Raw genomic sequence first — 17,511 nt, forward strand, 5'->3', positions numbered from 1 at the left:
TTCCTGTTCTCCAGGACCTTTCAAAGATGATAGAGAGTGGTTCGGTGATCACCTCCGCCAGCTCCCTCAGCACACGTGGATGCATCCCATCAGGGCCCATGGATTTGAGTGCGTTGATCTCACTCAGATGCTCACGAACCACTCCCTCCTCAACCAGGGGGGAGCTCTCCATTTCCCAGACTCTCCTCCCTCCGGGGTCCAGGAGTCCTGGGGGGAAGTCTTTGAAGCAAAGACCGAAGCAAAGAAGGCATTCAGTATCTCCACCTTCTCAGCATCCCCCGTTACCAGGACACCCCCCTCGTACAGCAGGGGATCCACATTATCCCTGGTCTTCCTTTTACTGTTTACATACTTAAAAAAAAAAACCCTTCTTATTATCCTTTATCTCCTTTGCCAGCTTCATCTCCAGGTGGGCTTTAGCCTTCCTCGTCACGTCCCTGCAGGCCCTGACAACACTCCTATACTCCTCCCAAGAGGACAGGCCCTTTTTCCACATTTCATAGACCTTCCTCTTCCTTTTGATCTTATCGATGAGCTCCTTGCTCATCCACGCAGGTTTCCTGCCCCCCTTCCCCGATTTCCTACTCCTAGGGATGCACCGATCCTGAGCTTGGAAGAAGTGCTGTTTAAATGTTGCCCAGCTCTCACAAGCACCCTTGTCTTCTAGCAATCTAGCCCATGAGATACTCCCAAGTAGGTCCCAGAAGAGGTCGAAGTTGGCTCTTCGAAAGTCCAGGGTAGCAATCCTGCTTTTAGCCTTACTTCTTCCACCAAGTTCCATCTTGAACTCCACCATCTCATGGTCACTGCATCCCAAGCTGCCCCCAACCTTCACATCCCTAACAAGCCCATCCCTGTTGGTAAGAACAAGGTCCAAAAGCACCCCCTGCCTTGTTGGCTCCTCCACCACCTGCGTCAGAAAATTATCTTCAACTCATTGTAGGAACTGTTTGGACTGCGCGTCCCTGGCCAAGTTACTTTCCCAACAGATCTCTGGATAATTAAAGTCCCCCATGAGAACCAGTGCCTGGGATCACGGGTCTATTTCCAGCTGCTTGTAGAAGGCCTCATCGACCTCCTCCTCCTGATCTGGTGACCTGTAGTACACCCCCACTACAGTGTCCCCCATACCAGCCCGCCCCTTAATTCTCACCCACAAGCTCTCCACTTGTCCTTCACCCAGGTGGAGGTGGGTGCATTCTAATTGCTCCCTCACATAAAGGGCAACTCCTCCCCCTCGCTTCCCCAGCCCGTCTTTCCTAAAAAGGACATATCCCTCCATGACAGTGTTCCAGTTATGTGAGCTGTCCCACCACGTCTCCGTGATCGCAATGAGATCGTGGCCCCTCGACCGTACACAGGTCTCGAGCTCATCCTGTTTATTTCCCATGCTTCGCGCATTGGTATACAATCACTTTAGGGAAGCAGCAGTCTCAGTTACCCCTGGAGGGACGCAAGAAGAAGATTCCAGACGGGGTATCAGGAATATTACCTTTTCTGAGGAGCCCTCAGACAATCTTATGGGACAACTCACAGGTTTTTCCCTACTATCTTCAACAGTGACAGCAGTGACAACATCCCCCAGCCCTTCTCTGTCACTTCTAACTCCCCTCCCTTCCCCTGTCAAACGTAGTTTAAAGCTCTGGTTGTAAGTCCAGAGAGCTTGCTCCCCAATATGATTGTGCCCCACTTGCTGAGTTGGAGTCTGTCAGCAGCCCACATACCCGGCTTCTCAAAGGCCTGCCCAGGATCAAAATACTCAAATCCTTGGTCCAGACACTATCCCCTCAGCCAGTCATTTACCCGTCCCGTTCTCCTCCTTCTTTCTGGGTCCCGGTCACCCATTGGGAGGACAGATGAGAACACTACCTGCACCCCTGATCCCTTCAACATCCTTCCCAGGGATGCAAAGTCCTTTTTAATATTCCTCATTTTTCTTGTTGCAGCTTCCCAGGACCCAGCCTGAATGACAACAAGAGGATAGTAGTCCTCCGGTTTAACGAGCTGTGGCAAAGCCTTCCTAACGTCTCCGACACGTGCTCCAGGAAGACAGCACACCTCTCTGGAGAGGTTATCCGGGCAGCAAACGGGAGCCTCAGTGCCTCCCAGGAAGGAGTCTCCAATCACTAAGACTCTCCGCCCTTTTTTTGTGGTGCTGGTTTTGATGCAGTGCCCCGTCCAGTCCCGCTCCCTATGCTTGGTACTTCCCTCATTCTTGACATGCTTCTCGGGGCCCGGGTTCCGACAGTGCTCGGGACGTTTTGCACAGCTGGTCTGGTACCGACTGGCCCAAGGGCTACTGCACGAGCTATTTCTTGTTTGATTTGTTCAAAGGCCTGTTGTTACTTGGGGCCCCACTCAAAATAGTTCCTCTTTTGAGTCACTCAATATAGTGGACTCACAAGCTGACTATAGCCGGGAACATGCATTCTCCAGAATCTCATAAGGCCTAGGAAAGCTTGTGATTCCTTTTTGCTAGTTCGTGGACACATAGCAGTTATTTTGTTAATCACATGCTTTGGGATGTGGTGACGTCCATCCTGCCATGTTAGCGCATGAATTGAATTTCCTGTGCAGGTCTCTTGACCTTACTGTGTTTAATGGCAAAACCACCTTTCAGGAGAATTTGGATTATTTTGTTCCCTTTCTCAAAAACTTCTTCTGCTGTATTGCCCCACACGATGATGTAATCAATGTACTGCAGGTGTTCAGGAGGTTTCTTGAACAGCTGGATTGATTTGCAGAGGCCAGTGGGATGAGGTTCAACATAGCTAAGGGCTGGGTCCTGCAATTTGGTCACAACAACCCCATGCAATGCTCCAGGCTTGGGGCAGAGTGGCTGGAAAGCTGTGGAGAGGATAAAGCCTCACACCACCTTTGGGCAGCTGTAGAGATAGCAACTGCATGAGATGTGAGCAAGTGGAAGATGTGCTCAGCATGGTAGCTGAGCTATGAGAAGAGGTGGAAAAACTGAGGGGCATTTGAGATGCAGAGAGGGAGATAGACTGGTGGTGCCAAGCTCTGGACTCTGTCAAACAAGAACACGCACCAGGAATTCTCCAACAAGAAGGGAATGCGGTATCCATCCCCCAGCAGATACAAGGCGTAAGCTGCAAAGATGTGAATGAATGGAAACAATCCAGGCTTGAGATGGCAGGAGAAATCTGCCTTCACCCATCTCACCCTCTCAGGTATCCCTGAGCAATAGGTATGAGGCCCTGGAGGCTGAAAGGTAATCGATGAATGGAGAAAGTGATGATCCCTCTCCACCAGAGATAATGCCAGGGTCGGAAAGGCCATCCCCCTGTATCGTGACCACTGGCAGGAGGAAGAAAAGGTGGGTTTTAGTTGTGGGTGATTCCACAATAGGGGGAACAGAGGGTCCAGTATGTAGAAGGGATCCTCCTCTAAGGGAAGTCTGCTGTCTTCCTGGGGCCCAGGTTAAGGATGTCACCAGGAGACTTCCCAGCTTGATTCAACCCTCAGACTATTACCCATTGCTGGTCCTACATGTAGGAAGAGAAGTGGCAACGTGTAGCCCGACAACAATCAAAAGGGACTTCAAGGAACTGGGATGGATGATCAGGAACTCGGGTGCGCAAGTCATCTTCTCCTCTATTCTCCCCAGTACTGACAGTGACAGGAACAGAAGGATAGCATCCATTAACATGTGGCTCCGTGGCTGGTGTCATCACCAAAATTTTGGGTTCTTTGGCAACAGGAACCCTTACATGGCACCAGGCTTGCTGGCATTGGACGGGATTCATCTTTCCCAAAGGGGGAAGAGGGTCCTTGATCATGAGCTGGTGGGGCTCGTTGATCAGGCTTTAAACTAGATTTGATGGGGAAAGGGGAAATCATCAGGGATGCTGGTGACAAGGTACGGGATGACATGCCATCCCACTCATGCCAGCTGAACACCAGAGCTGGCAAAGGATGCCCAGAGTCTAGAGAGGCAACAGAGCTTAACAGGAGAGCTACTGTAGGCCCACATGGATGAGTTATTGTCTCCTCATCCAGAAAGGTAGACACATTGGGAGACCAACTCAAATGCCTCTATGTGAATGCACACAGCATGGGGAATAAACAAGGGGAACTGGAGGTGTGCATGAGGTTGTAGGGCTATGATCTCGTCGCAAGTACTGAGACATGGTGAGACAGCTCCCATGACTGGAATGTGGCCATGGACGGCTTTGTGCTTTTTAGGAAGGACAGGCCAGGAAGGCGAGGTGGTGGAGTTGCTCTTTACGTGAGTGAGCAACTGGAATGCATGGAGCTCTGTCTAGGGGTGGACGAAGTGCGAGTCGAGAGCCTATGGGTGAGGATTAAAGGGCAGGCCAACAGGGGTGACATTGTGGTGGGTGTTTACTACAGGCCACCGGATCAGAAAGAGGAAGTGGATGAGGCCTTCTACAGACAACTGCAAGTTGCCTCACGTTCACAGGCCCTGGTTCTTATGGGGGACTTTAACCACCCTGATATTTGCTGGAAAGACAATACAGCTTGGAACAAACAGTCCAGGAGCTTACTGCAGAATGTTGCAGATAAATTCTTGACGCAAGTGGTAGGTGAGCTAACAAGGAGAGGGATGCTGCTGGACCTGATACTAATAAACAGAGATGGTCTAGCTGGAAACGTGAAGGTTGAGGGCAGTCTCGGCTTCAGTGACCACAAGATGTTGGAGGTGAAGATCCTGCGAGGAGGAAGCAGGGCAAAAAGTAGACCACAACCCTGGATTTCAAGAGAGCTAACTTTGACCTCTTCAGGGACCTAATTGGAGGAATCTCCTGGGCTAGGGCCCTAGAGGGAAAGGGAGCCCAGGAGAGTTGGCTAGTATTCAAGCATCACTTCCTCCAAGCTCAGGATCGGTGCATCCCTACGAGAAAGAAATCTAACAAGGGGGGCAGGAGACCTGCATGGATGGGCAAGGAGTTCTTGGGAAAACTTAGAAGAAAGCGTACATCATGTGGAAGAAGGGACAGACCACTTGGGTGGAATATAGGAACACTTTCAGAGAATGCAGGGATGCAATGAGGAAGACCAAGGCCCGGTTAGAATTAAATTTAGCAAGAGACATCAAGGACAACAAGAAGGGCTTCTTCAAATCCATCAGCAGCAAAAGGAAGACTAAGGAAAATGTGGGTGCACTGCTAAATGAGCTGGGTGCCTTGGTGACGGCAGATACAGAGAAGGCGGAGTTACTGAATGCCTTCTTTGCTTCAGTCTTCACTGCTAAGACTAGTCCCCAAGCACTACCGAGCCCAGAAACAAGAGAGGAAAACTGGAGAGAAGAAAACTTTCCCCTGGATGAAGAGGATTGGGTTAGAGGTTATTTAGGCAAGCTAGACACCCACAAATCTATGGGCCCTGATGGGATGCACCTGAGGGTGCTGAGGGAGTTGGTGGATGTGATTGCTGAGCTGTTTCCATCATCTATCAGTGGTCACGGTCATCTGGAGAGGTCCCGGGTGACTGGAGACTTGCTAACGTGATGTTGTGACAGTGACATAAGCAATCATAGTAGTGATGACATACAGTATTATATAATAATTAACATAATACAATTCAACTCATGGGCTATTCTCACCCAGTATTAAATCCCCTTGAGGTACACACCGGACCTCCCCATTCTTTTGCATTACCCACCAAGTGCATCCAGGTCCCTGAGCAAAAGCAATCCCCCGAATGGGTTTGCCTTTTCCTGAGGCAGGAATAGCCCAGACTGCCTTCCCCAGCATGTTTCTTAAATGCACTACAGGGACTATGTCCCCTTCTACAGTGCGTAACAGGTCTGATTGGGCAGGTCCAGCTCGGTTGGCAGATCCCCTAGTATTGACTAACCAGGTGGCCTTTGCCAAATGTACGTCCCAATTTTTAAATGTCCCAGCACCCATTGCTTTCAGTGTAGTCTTTAACAGTCCATTGTATCGTTCAACTTTCCCGGAGGCTGGTGCATGATAGGGGATGTGATACACCCACTCAATACCATGTTCTTTGGCCCAAGTGTCTATGAGGTTGTTTTGGAAATGAGTCCCATTGTCTGACTCAATTCTTTCTGGTGTGGCATGTCGCCATAGGGCTTGCTTTTCAAGGCCCAGGATAGTGTTCCGGGCGGTGGCATGGGGCACAGGATATGTTTCCAATCACCTGGTGGTTGCTTCCACCATTGTAAGTACATGGCGCTTGCCGTTGCGGGTTTGAGGGAGTGTGATGTAATCAGTCTGCCAGGCCTCTCCGTATTTATATTTCAGCCATCGTCCTCCATACCAGAGAGGCTTTGACCGTTTGGCTTGCTTAATTGCAGCACGTTTCACAATCATGAATAACCTGTGCTATAGTGTCCATGGTCAGGTCCACCCCTCGATCACGAGCCCATCTGTATGTTGCATCTCTGCCTTGATGGCCTGAGGTGTCATGGGCGCATCGAGCTGTAAATAATTCACCCTTCTGTTGCCAGTCCAGGTCCACCTGAGCCACTTCAATCTTAGCAGCCTGATCCACCTGCTGGTTGTTTTGATGTTCTTCAGTAGCCCGATTCTTGGGTACAAGAGCATCTACATGGCGTACCGTTACAACCAGGTTCTCCACCCAGGCAGCAATAACTTACAATCATAGAATCATAGAATATCCCGAGTTGGAAGGGACACATAAGGATCATCAAGTCCAACTCCTGGCACCACACAGGTCTGCCCAAAAGTTTAGACCATGTGACTAAGTGCACAGTCCAATCGCTTCTTAAATTCAGACAGGCTTGGTGCAGTGACTACTTCACTGGGGAGCCTGTTCCAGTGTGCAACCACCCTCTCGGTGAAGAACCTCTTCCTGATGTCCAGCCTAAACTTCCCCTGCCTCAGCTTCACACCGTTCCCACGGGTCCTGTCACTGGTGATAACGGAGAATAGGTCACCTGCCTCTCCACTCCCCCTCGTGAGAAAGTTGTAGACTGCGATGAGGACCCCCCTCAGCCTCCTCTTCTCCAGGCTGAACAGGCCCAGTGACCTCAGCCGCTCCTCATATGTCTTCCCCTCTAGGCCCTTCACCATCTTCGTCGCCCTCCTCTGGACACTCTCCAACAGTTTAATGTCCTTTTTGTACTGTGGTGCCCAGAACTGCACACACTACTCAAGGTGAGGCCGCACCAGCGCAGAGTAGAGTGGGACAATCACTCCCCTCGACCAACTAGCAATGCCGTGCTTGATGCACCCCAGGATACGGTTGGCCCTCCTGGCTGCCAGGGCACACTGCTGGCTCATATTCAACTATCAACCAAAACCCCCAGATCCCTCTCTGCGAGGCTGCTCTCCAGCATCTCATCCCCCAGTCTGTACGTATAGCCAGGGTTGCCCCATCCCAGGTGCAGGACCCGGCACTTGCTCTTGTTAAACTTCATACTGTAGGTGATTGCCCAGCTCTCTTCATTCAGGCCACGATAGTCCACTGTTAGCCTCCACTCACTGTTAGACTTTCGTACTGGCCATATGGGACTATTAAAGGGTGAGTGAGTCTTGCTGATCACTCCTTGGCTCTCCAGTTGACGAATTAGCTAATGGATGAGAATCAGGGATTCTCTGTTGCTGCGATATTGCTGCCGGTGCACCACTGCAGTAGCGATTGGCACCCACTTTTCTTCAACCCTCAGCAACCCCACAACTGAAGGGTCCTCCAAAAGACCAGGCAAAGTAGACAGCTGTTTGATGTCCTCTGTCTTTCTAAATGGCCTGACTTTCTCATCCATTGTTTAATTTTGGTTACAGATGCAACTGACACTGGTACAGTCTGTTTCCCTGGCTCAGCCTTGGGGCATGTCGTAGGGCTTGGAGTGGTCGCTGGGCCCATCGCAGGGTTTAGAGTGGCCGCTGGGCCTGTCTCGGGAGTTGAAGTGGCCTCAGGGTCTGTCACTGGGGTTAAGGTGGCATCGAATGCTGGGGTGATGATACACCTTTTTCAAGCATTCTGCCAGTTTGTTAGGATTTTGCACTTGTTCAGGGGTGAATTTCCAAAGCACTGGATGTACCCACTTCTCTAGATGCGTGCCCATATCTGCCCACACTCCCTGTCACTCATAAGTATCCTGCCTCAGGACAGGTCTCTGGATGGCATTCCTAAGTAGTTGTTTAACCTTAAACAAAGCCTGAAGCGCATTGAGGAGGCATTACAATAAGAACATGCTGGTCTGAACATCCCAGGGATATTCAAAGTCTTGAAGAGCTGTTGTAACTAGCCTGGAGGAGAACAGGGCAGGTGAAGGAGAAAGGGAGAGTGAACAAGTAGGAAAACCATCTCCCCCTGTCCCCTCCATAGACTGGCTCTCTGAAGAAAAAAATGTAAAAGGGGTAATTATTAATAGTTTCTGAGATATGGTTTCCAAAGCATGGAGTTGATGGCAATGCTGAGTGCAAATACCAGATTAGTCTCATGACCAATAATTTCATCATATCATTAGCCAGTGTTACACCATACAGTAAAGTAATAATCTTAAACCAGTCCCTGGAAAGCGTAAACAGCACAACAGGGAACACATACAGTAAGTAATGTGCTATATAACTCAGTTCAGCCCATCAGACCTGAGATCAAAAAAATCAACACTGTGACTAGCAATTATTAAACGGATCTAATTCTGTACTGGGTCTGGCTGGGATGTTAACTTTCCCTGCAGCAGCCCATAGAGTGCTGTGCTCTGCACTTGTAGCTAAAACAGCCCTGGTATCACACCAGTGTTGTGTCTGCTGCTGAGCAGTGCTGGCACAGCATCAGGACTCTCTCTAACTCTCTCAGAGTCAGCAGGCTGGGGGTGGGCAAAAATGAGAAAGGAACATCACCAGGGCAGCTGACCTAAACCAACCAAAGGGATATTCCATACCATATGATGTCACACTCAGCAATAAAAGGTGGAAAAGGGGAAGGAGAGGGGAGGGGTGGGCTCTCATTGCAAAAATGTCTGTCCTCCCAAACAACGGCTACATGCATTGAGGCCCTGCTTCAAGGACGTGGTCAAGCATTGCTCATTTCTGGGAAGTAGAGAGTAATTTCTTTCCTCTGCACTTCCACACATACTCGTTGTCCCTGAGAAACATCAAAGCCCAGGTACCGTACTTTCTGATGGGCTATCTGGGCTTTTTTCTGGGACACCCCGTATCCAGCTGTTCCCAGGTGATTTAACAAGCTAACTGTAAACATTTTTCTTTGGTTGGGGCTCCTAGCAGCAAGTCATCAACATACTGTAATAAGATTCCTTCATTCTTGCTTTGCCAATTGTTTAAATCTGCCCCTAAGGCAGTCCCGAATAATGTGGGGCTATTCTTGAATCCTTGTGGTAGTAGTGTCCAGTACATTTGAGTCTTTTTCCCAGCTGTGGGATTTTCCCATTCAAAAGCAAATATAGTCTGGTTGTCTGGTTATCAGGCTCCAGAGGTATACAAAAGAAGGCATCTTTAAGATCCAATACTGTGAAATAAGAATCTTTTTCAGATAGTGTTGTTAGAAGGGTATACGGGTTTGGCACTACAGGGTGGATGTCCTCGGTTATTTTGTTTATGGCTCACAAATCTTGCACAAACCTGTATTCACTGCTTTTTTTTTTTTACTGGCAGTATTGGGGTGTTGAAGATAGATTGGCATTCTCAGATTAGTCCATAAGATAAGAAATTGTTTATCGGATGCTCCAGCCCCTTCCTTGCTGTAAGGCTAATTGGATATTGTGGCACCCGTACCTGTACAGCTCCTGGTTGTAGCTCAAACCAAATTGGAAGTGAGTTTTTCGCTCTCCCAGGCTGTTTTCCTGCCCATACAAAAGGAGTCACTGCATTCAACACCTCTTCAGGGATCTGTAGCCTTTCCTCTGCCTTTGGTTCTGTCAGTAAACAAATTTGTGCCTTCCATGCATTCTCAGATGGAATTTTAACTGTTATCCCGTTTGTGGAAAAGGTTACCTGTGCATGCAGTTTTCACAGCAGATTTCTTCCCAACAAAGGGAGAGGACATTCAGGCATATATAAGAACTGGTGTGTCAAAACCTTCCCTCCGATCTCACAATCCATAGGCTGTAAAAAGGGTCTTAAAGTATGTTTCCCAGTTGCTCCTATAATTGCAACTTTTATCTTACTTAAGGGTCTTTTGCAATCTATTATTACTGAATGAGTTGCTCCACTATCTAAAAGAAAATCAATTATTTCCCCCCCCCAGCTTCACTGGAACCAGGGGATCAGGGGATCTGCTGGGGAAATCGGAAATTCATCCCCCAGTCTCCTTCAGTCTGAGTCCTCTAGCATAATCAAAGCCTGCTCTTGTTTTTCACTGTCTGCTGTTTTCTTTTTCTTCCTCAGTGGACAGTCTTTCTTCCAGTGCCCCTCCTTCTTGCAGATAGCACACTGGTTGGGGCCCAAGTGAGTTTTTCGCTGTGCCTCCCTTGCCTTCTCTTGCCCTTGCCTCCCTGAAAATTCCTCTTGTTCACCCCTGCTCCTACCTCCTTCTCTCATAGCCACTGCTATCAGTGACACCTGTACTTTCATCCTATCCCTATCTTTCTTTGCTTCCCGGCTGTTATAAACCTTATAGGTTTTGTCGATCAGTTATGATATTGACATTCTTCCATCCACCTCCTCTATCTTTTGCAGCTTTTTCCTAATGTCTGGGGCTGATTGCCCTATGAACAGCATGGAAAACAGTTGATCATTCACCTGCTCATCTGGGTCTAAATCTTTCCACTTTCTAGCTGTTTTACAGAGGCGTTCGTGAAAAGCAGATGGATTCTCATCCTGGCCCTGTCAGACCTTGTATAATTTAGAGAGGTCTTTTGGCTTTGGTACTCCGTGTTGAATCCCATATAGGATTAATTGCTGATATTGTTCTATTGATTGCTGACCCCTGCCAGTATTTGGGTCCCACTTAGGATCTTTCTTAACAGGTAATTCTTCTACATCCTCTCTCGGGTACAAGTTCCTCATTTCTGCCTGAGCTTTTTCTACAACCATTCTCTTTTCTTCTACAGTCAACAGTGTATTTAACAGGGCTTGCATATCCGCCCAGTTAGGGTTATGAGAAATCATAATAGTTTCTAACAACTGATACATTTCTGTCGGATTCTCCCTATAGGGTCCGACAGAGTTTTTCCAGTTTAACACCTACACCTTTCCAGTTTACCACTTAACCACCTACAGTGTGACTTTTGGGGAAGATTTCCCTATGACCGGGTGACCTGCCTGGTGGATGAGGGAAAGGCTGTTGATGTAGTCTACGCAGACTTCAGTAAGGCCTTTAACACGGTCTGCCACAGTATTCTCCTGGAGAAGCTGGCAGCCCAAGACTTGGACAGGTACACTCTTTGCTGGGTTAAAAACTGGCTGGACAGCCAGGCCCAGAGAGTGGTGGTGAATGGAGTGAAATCCACATAGCAACCGGTCACAAGTGGTGTTCCACGGGGTCAGTGTTGGGGCCCATCCTCTTTAATATCTTTGATGACTTGGATGAGGGAATTGAGTGCACCCTCAGTAAGTTTGCAGATGACACCAAGTTGGGGGGAAGTGTCGATCTGCCGGAGGGTAGGAAGGCCCTGCAGAGGAACCTGGACAGGTTGGATCAATGGGCAGAGGCCAATGGGATGACGTTCAACATGGCTAAGTGCCGGGTCCTGCACTTTGGCCACAACAACCACATGCAGTGCTACAGGCTTGGGGCAGAGTGGCTTGAACACTGTGCAGAGGAAAAGGATCTGGGGGTGTTGGTCAATGCTCGCCTGAACATGAACCGGCAGTGTGCCCAGGTGACCAAGAAGACAAACAGTGTCCTGGCTTGTATCAGGAATAGTGTAGCCAGCAGGACCAGGTAGGTGATTGTCCCCCTGTACTCTGCTCTGGTGAGGCTGCACCTCAGGTACTGTGTTCAGGTTTGGGCCCCTCACTACAAGAAGGACATCGAGGCCCTGGATCATGTCCACAGAAAGGCTACAAAGCTGGTGAAGGGCCTGGACCACAAGTCCTATGAGGAGCGGCTGAGGGAACGTGGGTTGTCTAGTCTGGAGAAGAAGAGGCTCAGGGGAGACCTTATTGCTCTCTACAACTACCTGAAAGGAAGTTGTGGGGAGCTGGGGGTCGGCCTCTTCTCTCAGATAACCAGCGATAAGACTAGAGGGAATGGCCTCAATTTGCGCCAGGGGAGGCTGAGGTTGGAAATTAGAAGACATTTCTCAGAAAAAGTACTAAGACATTGGAACAGTGTTGCGTTAAGGGTATACCTAATTAGCCATTATAAGGCCAGTCGTGTTCAGTGTAGTGAAGTATCGCGATTATGGTGTCAATGAGAAAGTTTACCAGTATTTTGCGGGGTCCAAGGGGAAGGGCAGTGGTAGGGCCAGTGTATTCATCAGAGAGCCATCGAATTGCTAATACCCACTGAGCAGTGTGGTTTACTGCCCTCCTGGGGAACAGGAGGGTTTTTTTTGTCTGAGATTCTGCCTTGTCAATCGGGCTTGATGGAGAAGGTGCACTTTCCTTGTGGATTGGGGGTTTTCCAGCTAGGCAATTCTCCTCAGCTGGGATATTTTTCTTACCCAGAGATCGGACTAATGTACAGAGATCCTCTGTAGAGACGCCACACAAAACTGGTCGGGGTACACCCAAATCTAGGGCCTTACACCACAACTCACCCTGTTCCTTATTAGGTTTGAACCTTTCTTTGAATTTGGGGTATTTGGGTTTTTGAGTATAGATTTGGCACACTCGGTGGGAGTGATCTGGGGGCTTAGTACTGGACAAACTAATCCAGCCCATTTGGTGTCCCTACTTATCTGTGTTTCTACAAAATCACTACAGGTGGCAATGGGGGAGTGCAGATTTTGTCTACGACTACGATCACCATCCCTACGAGCAGCTTGTATGCGATCCTGGGTATTTGCTACAGACATTTTAAGACAATTAGGGAGGCCACGGATAAGAGGGGTTAATCAAGCTGGGTCGATAGGAGCTAACATCAGGGATTTCCTGAATTCATCTCTTTCATATATTGCCTGTATACAGGCTGCTTTCTGTACTGCTACAGCCAGGTCGGAATAGCTTGTGGCTTTAATTTCCAGTGGTTCCCCTCTCTCTTGAGGATCTATACCACCTGCCCAGTATGCAGCTCTTGTGGTTAAGGACTAATTATGCTTTCCCGGTGTGGTAGTTAAAAATACTCCTGGTCTCCAATAGCCTCCTGCTTCTTCCTCACTCAACATAATTCGGTCTCCTCCTTCAAGAGAAACTCTCCACACATACTCGACTTCCAATTCTCCTGACCGCCTTGAGAATTTCTCCTGTATTTTTATCAACTCTGCTGGTGACCATGGAATCGTTCGCACAGTAGCGCGGATTTCATCTTCGTCATCAACAGTGGTCTCAGTTTTAACCAAAGGTCGTAAGGAAATCAATTGGGGTTTGGAATCAGCAGTCCCTTTAACCTCATCATCACTGTCATACCAAATATCACCATCCCAGCTTTCAGGGTCTGCATTACATCTTAATCTGTGAACCTGCTTAACTGGAGCAGAAGGTTGCATTTTATCTAACAGACGATTAACCCTTTCCAGCAACTGTTTAAGATGATTATTCTCATTCAAAAGTTTATCCACTCTGATTCCTAGTGTTTTTCCTGTCTCCTTTTCAAAGGTCAATGATGATTTCAACACCTCAACTTCTGATTTTAAAGCTGTATATTCCACATCAGAGATTAGTTTGGGAGCAGGAATTTCCTTAGCTTCTTGCTGAGCGCAAGACAAACAGGCTCCTAATACTGCACAGACTGCACCTTTACCTTTTATCACTCCAGTCTTTTGTGCAGCCTGACACTGCTTAATGCTTTCTACCACTTTTTCATTTTTCCGAAATTTTTGAGGCCACTTCTTCCCAGCCTGGGAAGGGGCACATTTGTATTTTTGCAGCAGTTTATCCATGACAACCCTGCCAAGTAGGCCAATTTTTCTGTTGCATTAAGGGTATACCCAATTAGCTGTTATAAGTCTGGTCGCACTGAGGGTACTGAACTATCACGATTATGGATTCATAAGTAACGTAGTACACTCTCACTCTAGTTGCATTCTATGAACTACTACGGCCACACTTAAAGAGTTTGGTTGCATTTAGTGAGATCTATCACGGCTAGGAACAATGCAATCTAGTGCAATTTATTAAAGCAACAGGTACACAGGTTCTTTGGACTACCGGCGATAAATTCACTGTCTGCAAAGCACATAAAAATACCAAAAGTATGAGTAATACAGCCTAGCTATAAACACATCAAAAGGTATAAAGCAACTCATAGAGATTTCTAAGTTTCCTGGGGAGGCACTTGGTATAATCAGGTGTTCAAATCTTACCCAGAGGTGTCCCAGTGCGGAGGAAGAGAGGCTCAGCCTGTCAACTGACTCCAGAAGCCAGAATGATATCTTCCCTAACATCCCCTCTCTCTTAAACCAATTTATATTATTTTCTGTCTTTTAGGTGGAGCTTGAGTGACTCTAGCCATGCATATCTTGGTTATGATTGGTGAAAAGTTTTCTCGCTTTCATTTAAAGGTATAGGCTCCGAGAAATTCAGAGCACGTGCTCAGTGAGGGGTGGTCGCACCTTGGAGGCGGGTAGCTTTTGGGATGGAGGTGTGTTTTGGTATTATAATGAGATTATAGTGAAAAAGTTCACTAAAGTACAGCATTTTGTCAAAAACATGGCAGGTCATTGGCTCAGGGCAGCAAATGTGCAGCTTATCAGTCTTGGTGTGCACAAGAACAATCAAGTTCCCATCTTATGACAGAGCCTAGCCACACTGTCTCCCCTCCACGCTCCATACTGTTCCTCTTAGAGTCAGCACACTGAGTTCCCCTGGTGTGACTAACATCTAAGGTTGGAGGCCTAGGGAACTTTTATGTAGTGCAGCTATACTCCACCCTGGAAGCTTCTTCAGTGCTGTACCTTTTCTATAAAATGTGAATATCAGCTTAATTTCCAAGTTCCCTCAGGCAATTATTTCAGAAATGGGTGGCCCAGGGAGGTGGTGGAGTCACCATCCCTGGGTGTGTTTAAGGTAATGTTGGATGTGGTGCTTAGGGACATGGTTTAGTGGGTCATATTGGTGGTTGGGGGATGGCTGGGCCAGATAATCTTGGAGGTTTTTTCCAACCTTAATGATTCTATGATTCCCCTTGTTCCAGGACATTCTGGATCAGTCCATGGCAAATGGTAGAGCTGTGTTTCCACCCCTGGGTCAGTCGATTCCAGGTGTACTGGACACTCCTCCAAGTGAGGAGGACAAAAATTCAAGGACTGCTTGAATTTTTACTCATTTTTATTTTTCTGTGGTAAGTTTGTCCAGTCACAGAAGGATGTTACGTGGGTATTTCCTGAAGTTCCTTTTTTCTTCAAATTTTGGCTGGCTTTCCTTTTTTTTTTTTTATTTTAATCAGAAAGTAATGTTTATTTTTCCTTTGAGCTGTCTTGGGTTAATACATGTAGGTTGTGTTAAGTGAGCTTACTAAGTTAAGATTTCTATGTGGTATCTGGATTCTAAGGAGTCTGGGATGTTATCTTTCAGAATATTTTTCTATTTTTTTAGGTCTCTGGATGGCAGACTCTGAAAAGAAATGCAGTTTTAAGAGGTATGCCTCGTAGCCCAAAATATTCCTGACTAGAATATACACTAATGATAAAGCTTGTGTGTGTGTGGGGGGTCTCTTTTGCTTCTCTTCTGTTTCTGTGAGTCTACTCTATAAAAAGTTTTCAGTGCTGGAATCTCTGAAAGCTGCTTCTTCAAAGCTGCCTTGTCAGTGACATAACTTTACTGAAGATGTCTGTAATATACTGCTTACCTTTCTGGTTGATAACTTTAACAGGACATTACCTTGGTAGAGAAAGTATAGCATGAATGGCGATACTTTATCTGACACATACCTACCCCCTTCCACCCTGTTGTGGTTTAGCCCGGCTGGCAGCTAAACACCACACAGCCGTTCGCTCACCCTCCCCCCTCCCTCTCCGGGATGGGGGAGAGAAACGGGAAAGTGAAGTCTGTGAGTTGAGATAAAGACAGTTTATTAAGACAGGGAAAAGAATAACAACAACAATAATAATAATAATAATAGTATTAATAGTAATAATGTGTACTAAATAAGTGATGCACAATGCAATTGCTCACCACCCGTTGACCGATGCCCAGCCTATCCCCGAGCAGCCGGCCCCCCCCTCCACCCCGGCTAGCCACCCCTATATATTGTTCAGCATGACGTCAGATGGTATGGAATACCCCTTTGGCCAGTTTGGGTCAGCTGTCCTGGCTCTGTCCCCTCCCAGCTCCTGCTGCATCCCTAGCCTGCTCGCTAGCAGGACAGAGCGAGAAGCTGAAAAGTCCTTGGCTTGGTGTAAGCACTGCTCTGCAACAATTAAAACATCAGCATGTTATCAGCGCTCTTCTCATTCTAATCCAAAACATAGCACCCTGCCAGCTACTAGGAGGAAAATTAACTCTGTCCTACCTGAAACCAGGACACACCCACTCCTCCTGTGGATTTTCTTTAAGTTTGGGAGTATACTCCAAAGACTTTTGTAGTTTCCCCTACTCCCTTCCTCCCTTGAGCTATCAGGCACCAACACTGTTCCAAGCCTCAGTGAATTGTAACATTATCCATCACCAGTAAAACTGCAGCAGCAGCAGCCGTTGCCACTTGCTGAGAGGAACGTGAGGCTTGTGAGGATCTCTGAGAAGGTTTCTGAGTCCTGACACTCTCGGGTTGTGTGTATGGAGGAACTGACAGGCAAGCGATTGGTTCTGTGAGAGGGACGGGTGAGAGTTAGGCAGTGCTGGCTGACGACTTGGCCAGTTCAAATGTCAGGAAGCCACATGTAACCCACCCTTAGGGAGTGCCAGTGACCAGGGTGTGCAAACAGGAAGTGGTGCAGCAGTTGTGAGGCAGGGCACGTGCATTCTGCCACTAGGTGGGCTGCCATCTCCTCTCACCAACAGACTTATGCTGCAGCCTCGAGGGTCTCTCCAGCCCATTGTTGACTGTGCAAACCTACTGAGCAGCTCGAGGCTTCCATGGAATTATCAGGGCTGATTAGATCCCTGATCCTCAGAGATCTTTGGAAGAATAGTGGTTGAGACTATGCAAATGCTGTGCTCTGCAGCAGCCAGGAACCATCTCCTTAGCCAGGCCAGCCTGGGATGAGTGGAGGTAGCCATCCAGACAGAGCTTCCTCTCAGGGCAGCTGGTGTCCAGGTGGAGGCCTGCAAAATCTACAGCCCACACTCCTGGGTAAAGGAGGGTGGGAACTCCACCTGTGCAAGTTGTGCGCTGGTGGAGTCACTCAGGCAGCAGGTGCAAGAACTGCAGGAAGAAGTCAGCAGGTTATGCTGCATTAGGGAAGGGGAACAAGAAATGATGGAGTATTACTTGAGGCATTGCACAGAGAATTATTAGGGCCCTGTTACACTGACCTCTAAGGACTAGCAAACAAAGGAAGTCAAGACATAGATAGCACCTTGGAAAAGGAGG

At 47.9% G+C, this 17,511-nt stretch overlaps 1 protein-coding gene across 4 annotated transcripts in view; it reads left to right on the plus strand.

Annotated features, from left to right (window-relative positions):
- Positions 1-17,511, plus strand: part of LOC121062913 (polycomb group RING finger protein 3-like) — a 144,155-nt gene that overhangs the window by 26,008 nt on the left and 100,636 nt on the right. For all 4 annotated transcript variants that reach the window (XM_040543211.1, XM_040543213.1, XM_040543212.1 and 1 more), the window contains exon 2: positions 15,576-15,618. The gene's annotated coding sequence lies outside the window, so the exon portion shown is untranslated. The remainder of the gene's footprint in view (positions 1-15,575; positions 15,619-17,511) is intronic.

The sequence above is a fragment of the Cygnus olor genome (assembly GCF_009769625.2).
Source record: "Cygnus olor isolate bCygOlo1 chromosome W unlocalized genomic scaffold, bCygOlo1.pri.v2 SUPER_W2, whole genome shotgun sequence".
Classification (NCBI taxonomy): Eukaryota; Metazoa; Chordata; class Aves; order Anseriformes; family Anatidae; genus Cygnus; species Cygnus olor.